Source organism: Panthera onca, chromosome B2 (genome assembly GCF_046562875.1).
Source record: "Panthera onca isolate mPanOnc1 chromosome B2, mPanOnc1 haplotype 2, whole genome shotgun sequence".
Taxonomy (NCBI): domain Eukaryota; kingdom Metazoa; phylum Chordata; class Mammalia; order Carnivora; family Felidae; genus Panthera; species Panthera onca.
In genome coordinates this window covers 47,933,567-47,953,539 of record NC_138343.1, presented here as the reverse complement: position 1 = coordinate 47,953,539, position 19,973 = coordinate 47,933,567, and the positions used below count along the sequence as shown (strand labels likewise).

General features: G+C 39.1%; 1 protein-coding gene and 1 pseudogene across 8 annotated transcripts in view; one reads left to right on the top strand and one right to left on the bottom strand.

Moving 5' to 3' along the window:
• LOC132667179 (uncharacterized) overlaps window positions 1-19,973 on the top strand; it is a 322,994-nt gene that overhangs the window by 132,706 nt on the left and 170,315 nt on the right. For 7 of the 8 annotated variants that reach the window (XR_009605024.3, XR_009605025.3, XM_078446429.2 and 4 more), the window contains one exon: window positions 18,499-18,553. The gene's annotated coding sequence lies outside the window, so the exon portion shown is untranslated. Of the gene's footprint in view, window positions 1-17,371; window positions 17,557-18,498; window positions 18,554-19,973 lie in introns of those variants that run through there. The other variant, XM_078446431.2, reaches the window with a different exon arrangement.
• LOC132667178 (ornithine decarboxylase pseudogene) lies at window positions 2,516-3,872 on the bottom strand (annotated as a pseudogene).

Sequence of the window (19,973 nt, the reverse complement as noted above, 5' to 3'; positions counted from 1 at the left end):
TGTAGGTAAGCAGGACGGAACTAAGGTGTACCTTTGGAGTTACACATCTCCAACTGTCCTCTACTTCTCTGAAGTTGGAATGTTTCTCTGTCCAGAGGGAACTGAATCTGATAAGCTACTCACACTGTGGTATCATTTAGTTTGCTTGAATGGTTGGCAGTTCAGGGTGTGGCTAAAAGCTTAGGCTTTGAAGGTTTGGAAACTCGTTGTCATCTTCCAGGACTCTTGTGACCATGGGTAATTTACTTAACATTTTGTATTCTGGAGTGCCTGAGTGGCTCAGTTGGTGAAACATCTGACTTCGGCTCAGGTCATGATCTCATGGTTCATGGATTCGAGCCCTATGTTAGGCTCTGTGCTGACAGCACAGATTCTATGTCTCCCTCTCTCTCTGCCCCTCATTCACTCGGTCTCTGTCTCTCTCTCTCTCAAAAATAAATAAACATTAAAAAAATTAAAAAAGAATGTTTTATATTTAAAATGGGTATAATTCCAGAATGTCATAGATCTTTTGTGAAGGTTTGTGGATAATATAAAACAGTAGACACAGTGTCTGCCAGGGAGTGAATTCTCCATAAATATTGGTTGTTATTATTAGTGATGAGTGGTTGCCATTCCGTATAGTACTATTTTTTATTCTTTTTCTTTTTAACAGCTTTATTGTTATATCATTTAAGTACTATACAATTCCCCATTAAAGTGTAACGTTCAATGCGTTTTATTATATTCACAGTTGTGTGCAAACTGTACAACTTCAGAACATTTCATTACCTCAAAAAAAAACCCCCAAACCCTTTATCTACCACTCCCCTATCTCCCATCACACCCCCACCACTAAGTAGCCATTAATCTTCTTTCTTTTCTAGGTTTGCCTTTTCTAGATATCTCATGTGAATGGAATGCTAGAACAGATCTTCTGAGACTAGTTTCTTTCATTTAGCATAATGTTTTTTTTTTTTATTTAAAAAAAAATTTTTTTTAACGTTTATTTATTTTTGAGACAGGGAGAGACACAGCATGAACGGGGGAGGGTCAGAGAGAGAGGGAGACACAGAATCTGAAACAGGCTCCAGGCTCTGAGCTGTCAGCACAGAGCCTGACGCAGGGCTTGAACTCACGGACCGCGAGATCATGACCTGAGCTGAAGCCGGATGCCTAACCGACTGAGCCACCCAGGTGCCCCTAGCATAATGTTTTTAAGGTTATCCATGTTTCAGCACATATCAATCAGTACTTTGTTCCTTCTTATGGCTGGTATGGATATACCACATTCTGTTTATCTACTTATCAGTAGATGAATTGTTTCCTTTTGGCAATTATGAATATGATGCTATTTTTTTTTGTGGAAATATGTTTTTATTTCTTTTGGCTAGGTGCCTAGGTATGGGATTACTAGGTCATGCAGTAAGTTTGTTTAATTACTTGAAGAATTGCCAGACTATTTTCCAAAGCAGTGCCACCATTTTTTTTTCATCCCCACCATCATGTACAAGTGTCCTGATTTCTCCACATCGACTGTGTCTTTTCTGTTTTTTAAAAGTGAAATGGTTATAATTTAAATCTATAAAAACTTCATAAGGACTTAAACTGAGAGAGGATAAAGTTAGATCTTATTGAATTTTATGTATTCATGGAAACTATATAAGAGTAAAGATAATGGGCCAAAATTGTACTTTTGTGGGAAGTTTTGATGTCTACAGTCATTTAAAGAAGGCTTATTTTATAGGACATGTGTGTAATTTATTGTCCAAACTACAATACATTAGAGAATGGAAGGAGTTCTATGTATAATTATGCTGGGGAACAAGGATAAGTTGAGGCTGTCCCAGACACACTGGGGCATGTGGTCACCTGATGTGTCATTAAAGATCTCACTATGCCTTCACTCATTTGGAAATATATTTTATTTTCTTTTTTAGCAGAAGTGATAGTTTGTATTTATCTCACACTTGGAGGCAAGAGTACATGAATATATTTGTTGTTTTAAGTTTTTTTAATTTCAAGATACTTTATTGTTTTATTTAAAAAAATGTTTATTTATTTTTGAGAGAGAGAGAGCAAGCAAAAGTGAGTGGGGAAGGGGGAGAGAGAGAGAGAGAGAGAGAGAGAATCCTAAGCAGGTTGTGCTCTGACAACCTGTGAGATCATGACCTGAATCAAAATCAAGTCAGACACTTAACCAACTGAGCCACTCAGGCTCCCCAAGGTACTTTATTTTTAAAACAGGTCAAAACATTAAGCTTTTGGCCCATTCTGCCAATGTACAAGCTACAAACGCTTGCTCAGCTGCTGGGAGGCACTCTTTAGTAGCATGTTCGACAAGTGAATAAAAATCCAGATGAAACAAATATCCAAATGGTTTCCATAGGAACACACTTAAGTGACTCCATCTCCTAGAGTTCACTATTGCTGCATCTATGCCAACCCTACTTACAAAGACATCGAAAAAATAGCAGTGATTAAGTTCAACAGTTCCCCCAAATCTCATAATTCAAGCTAAACTTGCATCTAACAGTTACAGGAGTGGCACGTACTTGTTAATGCTAAGTAAAGCACAGGCAACAGGAGAATGCTCCATCCCTCTCTCCCAAACACAGGACACAGGTAGAGTGCTGATATCCTGCTCTTGTACTTCTAGTGGAAAGTCATGGTTGTATCAGTTGCCATGTTGGTGTCAACATCACATAGATAGTTGGCCTCTGGAACCCACTGAAAGTAGAAGCAGCAGCAACAGTGTAAGCACCTGTGTTTTCAAAAAGCATCCACTTGCCTGCATGCATCTTGGGCAAGTGACAGTGCTCAACAATGCCATCAAGGCTGTTACATGTCGGTCCCCAGTCACTGGTTCAATAATACTTCTCATCTCATCTGGTTTGGGTCTCTCTGCATAAGGGGCTTCATGCGTGCATGATCATAAAGAATGCAATTAAATGATCCATATACCCCATCATTCATGTAATACATAGAGATTTGTTCACTCGACTCATCTCATCATCAGAGCATGTCTATTCCTTTAATATGAGTTTTTTGGCAATGATATTAACCGTGATCATGAAAGCTGATGCAACATAACGTCTGCTGGGCTCAGCTATGATTCTCACTCCTGAGTCTGACGGCAAATACTTGTTCAGTGCTGGGTTGATAACACTGGTGATGTCTTCAAATTTAAGCTTTACATCTTCAGATCCAGGAAAGCCACCACCGATGTCAAGCAGAAACATGTTGAAACCAACCTCAGCTCCCATGTCAAAGACACAGCGGGTATCAGAGATGGTCTGCATGAAGGTCTCAGGATCAGTACAGCCACTTCCATATGGAAGCTGACACCGATGACATCAATGTGGAGCTCTTTTGCCCCAAAAGGAGCCTGCTGGTTTTGAGTGTGGCATCAGATTTAACACTGAGGCAACAGACTGCTTTGGAATCATCAGTGGCAATCTGCAACACTAACGTTGCCTTTGGATGTGCCCTGGCACCTTCCCTCAATTTGACTTCACTATCATCTTCTGGACTCCCATTATTGATAGAATACTTAATCTGAGACACTTGTTTGCATTTGCATAGGTAATCCTCTCTAGAGGTACCTGGAGACTCTGTACCAATTGTACTTCAGTCTTGCTGGCTCAATCAAATCCTGTCCCTATGGCAAGGAGCGTCTTCACTATGGTTCTATTATCATTGCATTTGACTGCATAAAAGGGGGTGATCCAAGGATGAGCTCTTAAGCATCTCTGATGTTTCTTTGGAAAGTCTCCCAGGTCTGCGACATAGAAGGCATCCTTATCATTGGAAGACAAAACTTCATTAATTTTTTGGTCCAACATGTCCTTGGCAGTAAGGCCTTCATGGAGGAAATGGCAGTCAAACTGCATTACTAGAGTTGTTCATGGTTTCTTGATGTTTCCATGGAAAACTAAGAGATGGAATTTAAAGAAATTATTGTCAGCATTTCTCAAAGGCCATTCTCGGGAATTCCAAGTCCCCCCGAAGATGCGTGTGCTCTTGGTGCAGCAGTGGTGATGTTCTAATAAACACAGAATTTGCTGTCTTAGAGCACACAGGTGCCCTGGGCTGGCTCATGGCCCCTAGTGCAAAGGACAGCTCCCCCCACCCCAGCCCACCACCTTGCTCCCTCTCTGGGGGGAATGCCAGACCCAGGTGGCCCCTGAGCTCTGGCAGAGGGTCGCACCATAGAGGCTGAGGGCACTTACCTGTTGTTCCCTCGGAACAGAGCCAGCATAACTGATGCATACGGGAAATGAAGCCTAGCTGTTCAAATAGGCTGTATTGTTTTTCCAGCTAATCTGAAGCAGATTGCATTATGGATTTTACATTTTATATAATGTTGACATTTTAAAGATTTTTGTGGACCCTATATCATTTTTTTATTATACAAAAATAAACTCCTCCAGGAGTGCCTATTACTATATTAGGCATATAAATGTTGCCTTCTCCTCCAATATATATTAAAAAAATAATTCAGGTCACTGTGCTTAGTGTTGTGGAAACACGCACGAAGTCAGTCTGCATTTCAGGGATTGGGGTTTCTGAAACAGATTCTCCCATGCAAATCCTCTTTTCCAAATCCTCTTTTTTCCCCATTTCTCTTCCATTCTACTTCCCTGCTAACCAACCAACCAAACTGAGCCCAATATCTGCAGTACTATTGACTCTTAGAAAAATAACAACTGTCCTATTAATTGGAATTCTGATTTCCATGAATATACAGGGTCAGTTCAACAGCCTATAATGCTAGAGCCTGGCAGAGTATCACCATGAAAATGACAAACAGAGAGGCACTTGTTACTGCCCCAGGAGGGAAGGACCAAATACCATAGTCTTACCTTAATTCACCCTCTGGAGGACCTATCTTTGCCAGCAGCACAAACCGAGTCATGACCATTAAAGAACAAACAACTGTGAGAGAAAAGCAAGCTGAGAGAGAGGAAAACAATTGCTGTCCACTTGAATACACAGGAGGGCTTCTTCAAGAACATTTGAGTTGCATGGAAGGTTGACCCTCAAACAGTTGCCTAGGTCAGCAGGACCTGAGGCGATCCCTGGGGTGAGGACTGGTCAGGTAAGTTAAAGCCGCCTTCAGGGCACTTTCAACTTCCGGCACCAATTTCCTCAAGACAGAGGATGAGAAAGCAACACTGTTTGAGTTCAACTTTCTCCTTCACTGGTTTTTTTTTTTTTTTTCTTGTTTCCTTTGTTCCTGTGAGTCGAGTATATCCAAGAGTGACTTCTAATAGTTGGGCAAATTCTTTATAAGGATGTTGCCTCCTGGTCTGATCATGGACTTACTTTTTAGCAATCCAAACTCATTTTATAGACTCCAGGCATGATTGTGCAGAATGTTTTTAAAAGACATTTTTACTTCCAACCCTCTAAGTTCTAGGTTCCCTTTCACCATGAACTCTACATGAATTTTCTCAGTACCTAGTTATGTGTCGGGGAAGCTGCTATTTCTTGCTATAGTTTTACTTCCCAGTTCTTGAGTCATCTCATGTCTATTGTCTTCTATATATCCCTGAAACTGCCTTATGTCTGTTTGGGCTGATCTCACTCCTACCTTGAGGAATTCAAAACAGAATCTTTTTTTCCAGACAGAAATTATTCTATTTTTATTAATTGACAAAGTAGGATATTTACAGAAATACTCTTTCATGTATGTATTTTTTTAACATTTATTTATTTTTGAGACAGAGAGAGACAGAGCATGAATGGGGGAGGGTCAGAGAGAGAGAGGGAGGCACAGAATCTGAAACAGGCTCCAGGCTCTGAGCTGTCAGCACAGAGCCCGACGCGGGGCTTGAACTCACGAACCGCGAGGTCATGACCTGAGCTGAAGTCAGACGCTTAACCGACTGAGCCACCCAGGCGCCCCTCATGTATGTATTATTATATTATATATTATATATGTCTCATATGCCCATCACTGAAGAAAAAAAAATACTCTGTGGTTTTACTTATACTACCATTAACAAGGCTAATCAGAACTTTGCTTTGAATAAGATTTGGTGATCTTAATATCCTCACTAGATCTCTGCTGAATTTGAAAGTTGTTAATCACTTATTTCCTTAGAAATTCTTCACTTTTTAGCTTTTGTGACACTGACATTTGTTGATTCTCCTCTTAATCCTCTGGCTATTTTTCCTGTCTCCAATGGCTTCTCTTTCTCAACGCATTTCATAGTTCTGTGCTTGGAGCCCCGTGCTTCTTACTCTAATCAATGGAATAACATATTCTGCAGCATTCAGACAAAAACTGCTTCTTAGTTACCCGTGAAAATCTCCTAAGAAGGTGCCACACTGGAAAACAATATAGCATATATTATCTTTTCCTTCAACATTGAAACTCCAGTTCCTACTGAGGCTCAGACAAAGTAGTGGTTTGCCCTTAAGGGCCATGCTGTATGAAACGTACATAACCTTAAAGATGAGCATCCTTTTTAACAAAGCAAGACATCTATCATAGGATAGGAATATGGGGACTGAGACTAAAGGAGGGTATATTTCTTTTGGAATGGCAGGTGGAGTTGCTGTACTTAGTAGATTGTGATCTCTTTCTGTTTTGTAAAGCATGCAAAGTTGAATTTGCAGTAGTGTGCCTGATCAGGTTTTGTTACTCTCCTAGAATCATCCTGTCTGTGCTCACCATTTCATGTACCATCTCTCTCTCTATGTGCATATATGTGTAGAAGCTGTTGGTATTTATACTAGTATTAGTGTAGTTTTAACATTCTGACTGAATGCGATAGGTCTGCAGATCACAAAAACATGGGAAACAGTTATGACTAACTACTTATTGGTATATAAGTAATTTTCCCATTCATTCAACAATTAATCCATTCAACTCACTGTATGGAAGGCTCTGTGCTAGGTATTAGTGCTACTAGGACAAATTAGGAAAACAATCCCTGTTTAACAGACCATATTACCATATAAAGAGTGGTGAGTGCATGCATTCATTAACAGTTTACTGTGCATTAGGTACTGTGTAACACCCTGACAATATAAAGAAGCATCGTTTCTGATTTCTGGGGGCTGCCGATTTAGGGTTCATACAGGAGGGAAAAAGAATACATATATAAAATGGTCATTATGCTACAATAGATACATGCAGTAGCATCATGCAGAAAGTTATGTGGTATTTGAGAAGAAAGAATATTTTTGCAGTAAACTAACCTGCATCAGGGAGATATAAAAAGAAATCTTGACCTAAGAATTTTCTTACTTGTGTGATTTAATTATTGATATCATTGACTTGTTCTTTTGGGGTTGATCACTTCTAAAAGACAACCACTGCAGAGGGTTTGATGGCTGGTGGATGACTTTATACAAGAGGTAGCACTTAGTCTGGGGCTTGAATACTGTTATTATTTTAAATGTGGGGACACAGTTAGGGACAGTGGGCACTGTCATAGGCTGGAAGATCACCATAAGCTATAACATAAAGCTAAGTAACATGAAGTAGCATAACGTAAGTTAGTAATAAGGTGAACTTCAGCCTTCCTGACTATATAGAGGTTGTATGCAATAGGGAAAGGTAAAAACAAGATGAGGTAGTTGACAGGAGGTCAGCTTATAGGGATGACTTGTAGAGTAAGCTACGTAGAAGGATATGTATTAGTGCAATATCCATCTTTCCCCACATTGCTCCATCCCAGCAGCTTTTATTAAGTGTTTACATTGCATGTGCACTGCTGTTTTCTGAAAATACATTTGACAAGAAGAGAGAAAGAAAAAAAGACAGGATTTACCTCCAATTGTATAGTTTAATTTAAAAATGGATAAACAAAGTAAGAAACACAGCACAATCTCATAACTGGTGCAGCATGAAAACATACAAAGAAAAAATTCTGGAATCTGCCTGGAGGAATCAAGGAAAGCTGTTCCCATTTGGTCACCTTGAATCGCATAATGAAGGAGCGGTAAGATGGTAAGGTTGAGGGCACTGCAGACGGAAGAAACAACAAAGACCAAAAGGTATGACAGATAGTGGCTTTCTGGGAGGAACTGTGTGTATTTCTAAAATGCTACGATTTACAATGTTTTTCTCCTTGGAAAGGGAAAGGAATCAGCACTGGTGGGACATGAAAATGGTCAGGAGCTGTTGAGCTTTATCCTCCAGCTTTGTCATGCTCTGGAAGGGATTAATATGGTGGATTATTATACTCAAATTTGTATTTTACAGCTTTAACTCTAGACAAAGTGTGGAAGGCATTTTGTAGTGGTATTTCTAGAAGTGAAGCCTGTCTACAAGAGGACAGTTAGGAGGTTCTTGTCCCACGGTGTGGTAGCAGAAATGGAGATGTAAGAGACATAAAGTTGAGTAGTCAGAGTTAAAGAATGAACATATATCTAGGATGAGGAAGTAGAGAGCACATAGGAAACTCACACAGTTCTTGTAATACCTGACTAAGTAGATAATGGCACCATTAGGTAACCTAACAGGTGATTTAACCAGGCTGCATCAGGGACTCCAAAGCTATGAAGTTACATGATACCTCTTCCCCATAAACATGTTTGGTGTGAGTTGCTAGGCAGAGGGCTATTCCGCTGATTGGAGAGACAAGACCTGGAGCTGTGTCTTCCAAACAGTAAGAAATTAAGGACAGTGAAGAAGACAGCATGAAGCTAAGACCACTGGAAGAAATTACAAGTATTTATGACTATGTTGTCTGTGCCTACCTATTATAAATTCAAGTAGAACTAGAAAAGGAATAGTGAGAAGAGATTCAACCACAGATTTGCAAAACTCACTCTTCCCTATAGAGAAAGATAAACAGTAGGTCTTTATATGTTTTATAAGCGTGAATTTTTCAAATTATTTGTTAATATTTAGGGTATGCAAATTTTTAGCTAATCCATTTTATAAAGAACAACTTTTTCCAAATGTGGCTTTGCAACAAGAATTTTCATTCAAATTCTAAAGAAGAGATACTCTGAGATACTCAATATGATTTGATTTCATAGGGATATTTAAAAAATAGGCAAAAAATGTGGCGTATGGTACACAAAGATAATTCATTCTAGTATATGTAAAGAAAAAATATCATGAATCATCATTATTTATCTTCTGCTAAGAAGTCAAACATGGAGAAATGCTTTGAATTTGATACACATTTAAACTGCAAAAAAAAAAATTAGAGCTTGTTTTTTTTTTGAAATGTAGAAATGTAGAAATTTGTTTTTGTAGAGTCTGTTACATACTTTTTTGATGTTTTCAAGGTTTTATTAAAACATGAAACAACAATCATCAATCTAATTAGGGGAAAGTCTTCACAATGAACATCTGTTGGTTTTGCCAGTCAGCATCCATAGAACCTTTATTTGGTAAAAATTTCCTCTGGGAAACTGCATTTCTTTTACTCTTGACAGTGAGATTAAGTGGTAATAAACCACACCTTGCTCTAAGGATGCATTCTGATTGGAATAAGGCAATCAGCAGAGCCCATCTCCCTGACTACAAAATGATCAGTCAGTTCATACATGGGCACACAATTCAAGAAGTTGAGGGCCCTTGGAAAGGACGTTTTCTTCTCCTATGGGCACTATGTGAGGTGACTCTAGGGGAATCACTACATAGAACCAAAGAGGAGGCTCCCACTCAGAAGGCAGAGCAGATAAGCTGGATCTTTGTGACAAGGTTGAGCTGCATTTTCCTGTGTGTCCTAATATGCTAGCTAATTTAGTTAAGAACCAGTCTTCTACTGGTCTTCATGAGAGTGTCATGGGGCCTTTAGTAACTTTCATCTTTAATAACTCTAGGTAGTTTATGTACTGATTCAAACATATCATGTCCATAATTATCAGATCATTCAAGATAATGAATATGAAAGGAGAATTATTAGAGATACCATTTTAATACTTTAATAGAGGTTATTAATGAGAGTGCTTTTATAGGAAATGTAATTGAATTAAGGTATAATTCAGTTTATAAGAGGGAGAAATAGTCAACATGTGTCTTTGAGTATATAACCAAAGCCCTTTGAAAGCTGATGTACTGTGCTTTAGAAAGTTTCCTGTGTCTAATTTTACAATTTTCCCAACTGTTAAGATATAGGAAATGGAGCAAACAAGGGTGAATGTCATGGCTTTCTATAAAGTCTCTTTATTTCTTGAAAGAACAAAGTGAAGAACTAGTCATTTAGAGTCATATGATAGGAGAACTCAGGAAAGGTCAAGATTAATAGACCTTTATAGCACTTTAGATGAGTATTGCATCTTATTGGCCTCTAAAATGTTTACATAGAGTGAGCATGAGGTTTATCCTAAGTTAGAAGGACACTGTGACTCATTTCTGGGATATTGGAGGCTTCTCTGCATTTAGACCTTTGGGCGGCTGTGTTGGGGCCACTTTGCTGGGCAATGTGCGTGGGTCATAGACAATAGTAGAATGTGTGATAATGGCAGGAGGGAAAGTAAAAAACAGAATTTTAAGAAACAAATCATTGGCTATCTATCATATACTAGCCACCAAAGATACAAAGTCAATAGCAAAAGCATGTTTCATCTGGAAACTGTACCCAGGCCTATTATCTGAGGACAGTGACTCTTGTTCTAATAGACCCAACCTTCCCTTTTCATGATAAATCGTTTGTAATCTTCTCTTTACTGTCCTTGAGTGAAAATTACAGATAATATAAATTTAAAAAAATCAATGTAATTAAAAAATCAATATAATCATCTAACTGTAATATCCAAGGAATAGTATATAAAAATAATGTATATTTTTTCAGTATGTAAATGCTTAGGCTTGACTACACTAGATGATACGGTGAGGTAGTCAGGTGATACAGCTGTACATAGAATTGTGAATACAGAATCTACAAATAAAGAAATGTTATGATGTGACTTATTGGTAACTGAAATATCAGAATAGTGATGTGCTCTTCAAAACACTGAATAACTCTAGGAAAATTTCAAACCAAATAAAGCTTAATCTTCCCTGGATTTGCATTCTTGGAAAATTTAAGATACTAAAATTCAGTATATTAAAGTTGCAAAAGTTTTATATTTATATATGAAATGGACTTAGGTTCTAGATACAGATATTTGTAAAGTGATTTTAACCTGGTCCATTATTTGTGGTTTGTAACAGATGTTGGACAAATTATCGTTGTGTGAATACATGGTATCCACTCACTAACTGCCAGTAGCACCCCTTAATCATTATGACAACCCCAAAACACCCCTACCCATTTCTAAAACTACCCATAGAGAGCTGTAATGTCCCTTTGGTAATCAGTGTTTTACATGTTCATAGTTACCGAAGCCCTAAATCACGATGAAGTGCGAAGCTCCACGTAACTGTGTTATGCACAAGGCCAAATGGGGATGTAGAATAAGGATTTTGTCAAACATATAATTCGTATTCATATATCTTTTAAATTATTTCCATATAAATATACATATCTTGTTCCTAAAAGAAGTTTTTTTAGTTTTTCTTACTCCAAATTAAAAGAATCGAATGAGAAGCAAATAGTAGTTAGGGGCCTACTTGGCATTTCAAAGAAAAACTTTATTTTGAAACTAAAAGGTCTCTTCTTTTCACATGTTTTATATTTGGTGTAGAGCCTGGAGTATGCTCAGATTCAAACATGCAACTCCAAGAATGGCTTTTATTTTGGAATTGGGTTGTACAGCCTCCATTACTGCCCGTGTGGTATGCCAGCCTGATCAATAGCCTGATGAGGCATGTGTGGCCTGCACTGCCCAGCCCCACCATTTTCAACCTAATTAGCAGCTGCTCAAAGATGGGAAACAGGTGCAGATCCAGGGCCAGACCAGGGAAGTCTGCCTGTAATTAACAAGGAAAAAAGGGTCAGATATTGGGAAGAATATCAAATCGGCCCACTGGGGTTAGCATGCTGGCCTCAAAGGCATAGTCACCTGAGATCTTAAGCATGCTAATGTAAATTATGCAAGCTTTCAAACAACGTGTCTGCATAATCAGTTGGCAGAGAGGAAAATGATTTTTTCTTTCTTTCTTTCTTTCTTTTTTTTTTCAATAGAGAAGGGAAAAAGGGCATCTACAAACTTATTTTTTTCTCACCATGTTGTGGACTTTCTCACCATGTAGTGACATTTCCTGAGAGGCAATCATGAGTCCTTAGAAGAAGCTGTTAAGCAATTACAACTCTTCTAGAAATAAGTGAAGTTTGGAGGAGAAGCTAATAATCAGGTTGTTGAGAGAATTATGTACTAACAGGTAATTGAAAGAAGACACATTATGCACACGTGGTTATGTATAATAAATTGATTTTGGTCATTGGCAACTTTCTGAATTACTCCATAAAGTGAAGCCCATTTAAGATAAGCAAGGACTTCCCAAGGGCCAGGTAAATTTGAAGAAGGCTAAAAACCAAATTTTTGAGCAAAAAAATGAAGGACAAGTCCACATGCCGTGTTCTGATTCTGGCTTTAATAGTCAATGCTTTCAGTACCAAGGAATTGGTTCTATTCCAAGTCATGGAGCTTTTCATGGACTCTAGGCTGAGAAGACTTTACACCCTGTCCTTTTTAGCATTTAGCCTCCCAGTAAACTGTCACCTACATGGTGCCAGATTTCCTAGGCTAGAAGGGAGTTTTATATTTCTGGTTGAGCAATTGGTGGCAATTTCATTCAACCTAGTGAAATTAACATGGGAAAAACAACCCCTAAGCCTTAGATACTTAGCAAAGGCTTATTTCTTACTGTCAGTGCATGTCTTGTGGATTAACTATGGCTCCCTATTGACTTCATTAAAATATTAAGTGGAAGGAACTGACTTTCTCTGGGACGTGGCCCATCTTTGTGACAGAGAGGATACAACATGGCAGAACCTTGGAAGTGGTTTTCATCCCACTTACGTACCACTTTCCAATGATGTCAGTGAGGTGGGATATATAATCCTCTCTTGAGGAGGGATAGTAAATACTTTGGGTAATAATAAAATCAACTACAGTGAGTTGGACTAAATCTGTATACATTTTTAGAAAGGTAGTCCTTATGTGGCATGAATACAAGTACCGATGGGTCTAAAACAGTGAAGTTTGTAAAATCAGAGCCAGAGAAAATGCTACTAGCTGCCTTATTTTTGTTTTCAAATATGCACCATTTTTGTTTTCAAATATGGATAAAGTGTCCAGGCACTTTATCGTTTTCTTTTGTACACTCATAGCAACCTTGGAATCTTGGAGTTATCCCTGTTTTATCAAAACTGTGGCTCAGAGACTTTCAGTGATTTACTCAAATCCGTTCAGCTAACAAAGTTGCAGCATGGGGATTCCAACCCAGCTCTGTCATAGAATGCCCTCTTCTGAATGCACCACACTGCCTCAGAAGATGTGGCAGGTCTGGCAGGTACCTTATCTCATGGGCTCATAACACAATCTGTTGCATCTGTCACATTGTGATTGTGAGATTCTTGGGGGCATAAGAGGGAACCTGTGCTGTCTGGAGAGCATCAGTCAGTAACTCTGGGCTCAGTGCAGTGTGCTTGAGTACTAAGCACAGAACACACACTTTCAGGATTGAAGTCAAGATGACTGAAGTCTTTCTAGGGACCCTTTACTTAAATATCTTTGTATTAGGGTTCCTCAATATTGCGTTGTGGATTTTTTTTTTGTTTTTGCACTGAATAGTCTTTTGCTCTGTGTGTGTGTAGCGGAGTTGTTCTTAGGATGTTTAGACGAATCTCTGGCCTCTACTCATTGGATGCCCATAACAACTTTCCCTTAATTGTGAAAACTAACTTGTCTCCTGACATTGCCAAATGTCTTTGATGTGTGTGTGTGTGGATGTGTACAAAAACACCCCTAGTTATAGGAACAACTACTTAAATTTTTTTTTTTAACATTTATTTATTTTTGAGACAGAGAGAGACAGAGCATGAATGGGGGAGGGTCAGAGAGAGGGAGACACAGAATCTGAAACAGGCTCCAGGCTCTGAGCTTTCAGCACAGAGCCTGACGCGGGGCTCGAACCCACGGACTGTGAGATCATGACCTGAGCCGAAGTCGGCCGCTTAACCGACTGAGCCACCCAGGTGCCCCAAGGAACCACTACTTTACACCCAAATGATAAATTTGGTACAGAATTACTGTAGATGGATACTGAACTCTATTTTATATGAACTCTAATCTTCTTGTATTATAATTATCCATTCTTTAAACAACATTAAGTGATCACTTACTATATTCAGGTACTTTGCTACTTTGGATGGGGGAGGAGTTGCTATGGTAATCAGTAAGACCACTCAGGTCTTCACTAGATGATACGCTTTGTAATTCTGTATCTATAAAGAAGCTAAGAAAGAGAGAAAAGTTGGATTGAAGTTCTTTACGTGGACAAGAAAAGACCGAGGGTTTTTAAAAATATATCAAATACAGAAAAGAATTTTGAGTAGGATTTGATAGGAAAAATGCAGGAAAGAAAATAATGCAGTTAGCTATCCCTCTCTCTCTTCAGGATCAACTCTGACCACCTATTTTTGAGGGTCATCCCAAAGCCTAAAATATCTTTAAATAAATCTCTTGCTCTCGACAGGCTCAGGGATTGATGATGCTAAATCTAGAAAGAACCTTAGCCTCCTCTAAACCTTGGGGCTGAGACCTGCCAGGAAAGATGGTAAGGTGAATCAAAAAGTCTCTTCTTAATCTTAGGAAGATAATGAAGAAGATAAGAAGGAAGAGAAGGAGAATAAGGAAGAATGCAGGAAGGAGAGGAAAATGAGGGACTTAGAATGTGATATAGCAGGAAGATCAGAAAATTTAGACAAAGTTGAGGTTCAGACTATGAGACCTCAGGCCAGTTGTGCATTAGATGTTACATCATCTCTAGAATGGGAGGAAGAATTATTGCCTTCCACATGGGTTACTGTAAGAATTAGATATGCCATATTTCCTCTTGAGACACATTTGAACATTTTAAATTGACATGCACATGTAATGTGCTTTTTGTTAGTCTCCTCCCAATTTTGCTACCTATTATTATCATGGAAGGCTGGAAGGAAACTAGGCTTTTTGACTGGAAAACTGCAGTTTACCTATAAGTTTTACATACCTGTTTGGAAGTCAGGTCAAGGAGCTTTGGGAAAGGTGAGGAGGAGATGAAGTGGGTTCCTATTAAAAAGGGCCTACGTTGGGGGTGCCTGGGTGGCTCATTTGGTTAAGCATCTAACTCTTGATTTTGGCTCAGGTCATGATCTCATGGTTTCTGAGTTCAAGCCTTGAATCAGGCTCTGCGCTGACAGTGAGGAACCTCCTTGGGTTTCTCTCTCTCTGCCCCTCCCCTGCTTGCATGTTCTCTCTCTGAAAATAAATAAATAAACTTAAAAAACCCCCAATAAATATAAAAAGACCTACATTGGCTAAAGAATGGAATCAATGATCGAAAGAGAAGACGTAGTTTGAAGCAATCAATTAGCAGGGTTTAAACAAATAAACAAAAGAGAAGCCATTATACAAATTAAGACCATTTAGCTTCAGAAGAATGTCTGATTACTGACCGTGACAAAAAGCCAGGAAGATGGGGCACATTTCTGTTTGAGTGCCCTCCAGTTCTGTTAATAGACCATGTATGGTGGCTATCAGAACTTCACTCTCAGTGTCCACCTTTTTCTTGTTGAATTCCACTGGAAATTTTATGTCTACTGGCATTATAAATGACTTGGATGTCTTAGTGTTTCATCATTTAGTTATGATTCTAATTATATCTTAAATAAGAATGTTCTGGAACTTGTTTTAGTTGGAGACCAAGGCCCATGAAACATTAAGACCCCTATTTTGATTGCATTACTTCGCATGTAGGAACAGCTTAGTGAATATCAGTTGATTGAGACATTGATTCTACACAAATTGAAGTAAAGTTCCATATATGGTTAAGGCTGTCTTTGAAGTCTAAATTTCCTGTTGTGGTGCTTGTTTTTAAGTGCAAGGCATTATTTTTAACTACAAGACATTCAAATTTAATAGTTGGGTGAACAAGGAAATAAGCCATTTTATCTCTATTTAACACATGAAAAAACTTAAGTCTAGACAGTACAGTGTTTTATTTAAAGTCACATGGAAAGTAAATTTAAGCCGGTACTCTGTTTCTAGGAAATCACGAATTACCCAACCACAGCCACTTTCTTAGCCTTAATCTAACAAACACCAGGCTAAAACATGTCCCCTGTAGGACTGAAATGATTACCTAGGTGCCCTACATCACAGTGCATATTTTTAATACTGGGGGAAAATGGCTATATCTTATAAACTACAAGGAAATAGAGTAGCATCATTAGATATTTCAGTCAAGTTCAACAGCTGGCCTCAATTCTTCTTTTAAAATGCAAAGCCTCAAAATAGACAGACTAAGATTTATAAAAATAGATCTGTCTGTCACTTCTAATTTTACATTTTGCAAACAAGTTGTGCTTCAATGAAAATTTGCAGATAGATTGAGCATCTGGCAATAGAAAGATTGTCAGGATTTCTGTGGTTTGGATTCAGACTACAAAGGATAATTGGTAAAGATAATCTTTTGTTTGAATCGCCTAAATGATTTTACCTCACTAACCCTGACAACAGATGGTGAGTATAGTTATTATCAACTCATTTTTATGAGAGGGAGGCCACTGAAGAGCCAAAGCACTGGATCCCCCCTTGCTGCTGAAGCCATGTATCATTGTGGAATAAGGTCCAGCCTGGGTTTGCAAGCCTAGCTTTGTTACTAACTGGCTTTGTGATCCTTGACACATCTCTAATAGTTGGAGCTTCCTGTGCTGAGCTGTACTACAACAGAGTAGATTAGACCTCCCTACTCAAAGTGTGGTCCATGGACCAACATCATTAGCGTCACTGGAAGCTGGTTAGAACTTAGACTCTCAGGCCTCCCTGTAGACCTTGGGAATCAGAATGCACATTCAAAATAGCTCCCAGGTGATTTCTATAAATGTTGCAGTTTAAGAACCCCTGGGCTTAAGGCTCTTATGGCTTCTTCTAGTTGAAACACTATTATTTTGAGCACAGGGATGGTGGGGACTGTCCTACAAGCCCTAATAGAGCCCTTGGCATAGAGTGCATTATGGGATGAATAAACGAATGAGGAGAAAGGTGTTCTTACCCAGTCAACTTCAAAGACAAGTCATTTTGACCAACAAGACCTTGAAAATCTCAGAAAGCTCCTTTTGTAAGTTGCGCCAATTGTTCCCCCACATAGAAGCATGAGAACCCTGTATTCTTATATCCATTTCTTCCTTTTAAACAAAATGATCTTACTTCCACATTAAAAAAAGAGTTGCCTCTCACCTCTCTCTGCACTTAGCTGATTCTAAGCGGTACAAACACCAAACCAATCTGTCCTTTTCCTTGAAGCTGCTTTCTTTCCCTTTCTCAGTCCACCTGCTCAGGCATCACATTACTGCCAGCCCATTTGCACCATCTGCTCATTTAAGTGTCCGTTGATGGGAGGACAGAGGACACCTGGTGACCATGAAGTCGGCCCAATACACTGAAGAAAATCAGCAAAGTGGCAAAAAGGCATGAAATAAAACAGACCTTGGGAATCCAGAGGGTAGAGTTTCAGAGGAAGGAGGGATGAGCAAAGTGGGTTGAGCTTCTGAGGCCCTGGGCAGTCTTTTAATTTCCTGACCTTTTGCTCTGTGAGCACTGCTCTGTGAAAGGAGAGAGATTCCTAAGGAAGCAAGGACACATTTATTTTCTGCTGAACAGCTGCTTCCTGCAAAGCAAATGGTACATGGTGAGCCTGTACTGGGTACCTGTTGGAGTGAAGATTGTTAAATGTCTACAAGGCCACCTGTATGTCTAAGCTGCTAGCTAGGTCATTGCTTCTAATTCTGCAAAGCATCCGTAGTCAACTGTTTATCATTTCTGAAAGCAGATTCAGATGGAAAGACCTAGCTATAACCTGCAGAAATATGGCCAGAGGGCTACTCTGGAAGTTTGGGCCTCAGAGAACCACACAGAGGGCCCCAGGCCAAAGTTAGGACACACCATCCTAGATGTACTCCTAGGAGCCTCAACGGTCAAATGTCTCCTCAGCCCAGAGTTACTTAAAACCAACTGTCACACATTTAGGTCATGGTTTCAATTCTTAATAGAAAGTGACTGTTTTGTTTCTCCTCAGCTGGTAGTATGCAAGTTCATTAAAAGCATTAGTAGTGGTGGGCATGAGGATCTGAACCTTAACAGAATTCACTGCAAATAGTTAATCAGAGCCATTTTTACAAAAGAAGTGTAGTGATTAAGAGAGTCATCTCTGGGAATAGAATCCTGACTTCATAATGTACCTGTGTGACTATGGGTGAATTCATGTTCTTCTCAGTTTTCTTGTCCATAAAATGGGATGATGATAGTAACCCACCTCACAGCATTGTTGTAAAGACTGCATGTACCGTATAAAGAAATAGAATCTGGCATACAGTTAACTGCTACACCGTTTGCTATTATTGGGGAAGAGAGATTGTTCTGAAACTTGTTTTCTCTTATCTTTTTTACCCACAGAAGGAAGAAGCTAATTACGGAAACTGTTAGGACTCGCATTTTGCATGGATTCCAGGTGATAAACCTCTTCCACCTTTCCACTTCTTGCCAAGCCTTGTTTCCCATTACCTTATTATTTGACTCCTAGCTCTGTCAGAGAAAATAAGAAAGAAATCTATCTAATGATTCTTTCCTGTAGTGTCTTCCTTGTCAGCATCTGCTCAATCACTAGTAGATATTGATGTATTGAAGGTTCCCTCAAGCTTGTTCAAACAGGGAATTAACTCTAATTCTCAGCGATGAGAGGGGGCTTAGTTGGAGCCAAAGTATCTTGCTGGCCTTAAAACTAAGTCCGGACCCTCACAATGGGGTAAGTCAAGAGTCTCAAACTCAAATGCCCACAGGGGCCTGAGAGCAAAGTGCTATCAGCCTCTCTTCTATTGCTCACTTTAGACAAAGACAGGCAGATAATTGTGCAAGAGCAGGATCAACAGCCATTCACACCAGATCTTAGTTTGGGAGAAATTAACAAGCGGTGAGGCCTGTGGAGAAATGGCATCCATATGAGCTAAAGAGGGAAGCTGCTCTCAGTTCACGTGAGCCCAATGTTGCTCGATTTTCTGATCTTTAAAGAGAAGAAGCCCTCAAGTGTGATTTTTTTTTTTCAAGTGAAATCTCCAGATTTGTTATCTGCTGAAAATTGCAGATGTCAGAACATGGAGGGAGACAATGAAGCGTGTTTATGAGTGGAATCTAATCTGTAGGCTTCAATTTTGGGTTAAGTTATGTGCACTTAGATCCTTCTCTGTGCCAGCCAGTATGTTATACAGAATGCTTAATGTGCCTGGTCGAGGGCTGGGTGCTGTAGGGAGAGGGGAAAAGCTTCATCTTGGTCAGGAGATATGAGTCTCATGAATGAGGGATTTTTTTGACTTTTTCCTCTAACTTTTGATTTTGAAATAATTTCAGATACACAGAAAATTTGCAAAAGTAGTACAAAGACTTTCCATGTATAATTCACCTACAGTCTCTAAATATGGCTAATATTTTATCATATTTACTTTCTCATTCTCTTTGTCTTGTTCTTTTTTTTTTTTTGAGAGAGAGAGAAAGAGAGAGAGAGAGAGAGAAAAGAACGAGTGAGGGAGGGGCAGAGACTCTTAACCAGGCTCCATGCTTGGAGCCCAATGCAAGGATCAATCCCATGATCCTGGTATCATGAGTTGAATCAAAATCAAGAGTCAGACACTTCACCAACTGAGCCACCTGCGCCCCATCTTTGGCTTGTTCTTTATCTCTATTCCTTTCTTCTTTTCTAGGTGTATCTTTTTCTATGTGTGTGTATGTGTGTGTGCACGTGCCTGAAAAATTTGCGAGTAAGTTGAAGAATCAGTGTCCTTTTACTTCCAAATGGTTTAGTGTATTTTCTAAAAGCAAGAATATCTTCTGACATACCACAGTATAATAGATCAAGAAATTAACATTAATGTACATCT